The sequence below is a fragment of the Schistocerca americana genome, chromosome 8, assembly GCF_021461395.2.
Source record: "Schistocerca americana isolate TAMUIC-IGC-003095 chromosome 8, iqSchAmer2.1, whole genome shotgun sequence".
Classification (NCBI taxonomy): domain Eukaryota; kingdom Metazoa; phylum Arthropoda; class Insecta; order Orthoptera; family Acrididae; genus Schistocerca; species Schistocerca americana.
Window position 1 is genome coordinate 61,841,752 of NC_060126.1, and position 1,805 is coordinate 61,843,556.

The 1,805-nt window shown below is 42.8% G+C and overlaps 1 pseudogene; it reads right to left on the bottom strand.

Annotated features, from left to right (window-relative positions):
• Positions 1-332: 332 nt before the first annotated feature.
• On the bottom strand, positions 333-450 carry LOC124546063 (annotated as a pseudogene).
• Between the last annotated feature and the right edge of the window lie 1,355 nt (positions 451-1,805).

The window sequence follows — 1,805 nt, forward strand, 5'->3', positions numbered from 1 at the left end:
TTGGATACGTGAATACGCGTTTTATAGACATCTTAACGGTCTGATGCCAGTAACTGTAGTTGATTTAAAGATGTGAAGAGCGATGGTTGTGTGCTTATTTGCCACAGTATCGTGAGTCAAAGCACTAAAAGCACTCCGTCTTCAGGCCACAAGTGACCCATCAGGACCATCCGACCGCCGTGTCATCCTCAGTTGAGGAGGCGGATAGAAGGGGCGTGTGGTCAGCGTACCGCTCTCCCGGTCGTTACGATGGTTTTCTTTGACCGGAACCGCTTCTATTTGGTCGAGTGGCTCCTCAATTAGCATCACGAGGCTGAGTGCACCACGAAAAATGGCAACAGCGCATGGCAGCCAGGGTGGTCACCCACCCAAGTGCCGGCCACGCCCGACAGCGCTTAACTTCGGTGATCTGACGGGAACCGGTGTATCTACTGCGGCAAGGCCGTTGCCCATCGTGACCCAGATTACACTTTATTTACGTTTTTTCGGTAACGGGATAAGAAGTCACAACCAACAATATTTTTTACTTATTCGCACTGTCGAATCTCTGCTTTAATTAATTACCTTGCAAAGGCACTGTAGAGGGCGCCTAAGAGTCAGAAAAACAACGGATTTGGAAGTATGGAATTGTTGCGGTAAATACGGTAAGCGATTTGTACGACCTGGTTGTGCATTATTATTCTCAATTTTTATTTATTTACCCTTCTGCTTTTTATAGACACGTAAAATATCTACAGCATTTCTTCGACACTTCATCAGAAAAGTAAAAGCATACATTACGCCCAAAAACGAACAAAAAATACAAGGTCAGTGCTCGAAATTTGGAGTAATAAAAGAAGTTGTGTTTTTAGATTTTCTACTGCACTGATTCACATTCTCGAATCTGTTCTCATCAATTACGTTACAGTGCCACTGTATAGGAGACTGAACAAATACTTAGATACACACATGGGAATAAACTGAAGTAAATTAATCAAACTGTCATGTATAAATTATATCTGCATATGAACATAGCACCAGCATGTATACACTGCCTGGCAGTCTAACTCAAACACACTTGCTAATTTATCTAGTACTTGTCTCGTAAACACATGGCTATAAAATCGCAGAAATTATCTCTGCAGTACAAGACTTTATAATACGGTGTCTTGATATTCTTCAACATATATAGCGCCTCATATGAATACGACATTTACAATCATATATTTTTTGTACATACGTATAAAAAGCAACTGGTCTTCCTTTCACACATTACTCTTTACATCCGTAGTAGCAATACTGCACCACAGCGGTTACTAAAAACTCAAACGTGCAGAAACGTATGTAAAACAAGACGAATACATATAATATTACGTTTCGCTATTACTGCAAACTATAGACAAGCAATGTCGCCCCAAAAGCATGTCACTAGTCCTGTTTGATGCTGAGAACATGCGCGGTAGATTGTGCTCACTCCATAGATACGGAGTCAACTGGCTCATAGAGTGGCAGTCTGCGGTGTTCAGCGATAAATCTCACTTCTGTCTGTGGCGGTCCGTAGATGACATTGTGAAAGGTCGTAGGAAGCAGAGATCATCGAGACGCATGCTTTACCAACTCCTGGAACGAAGGTGTGGATGGCTGTTGCATATGTCAACAGGATTGGTTTGGTAACTGTTTAAAGGAGGCTGAGAGCTCGCTTGTGGTCATGCTTTCACGACAAGGTACGAAAAGGCATCCTCCAGCAAGATAACGCAAGACTGCAGTTCACACGACAAACACCTAAGCTGGCTTGTTCAGACCCCTAATTTGTCATCCACGCAACA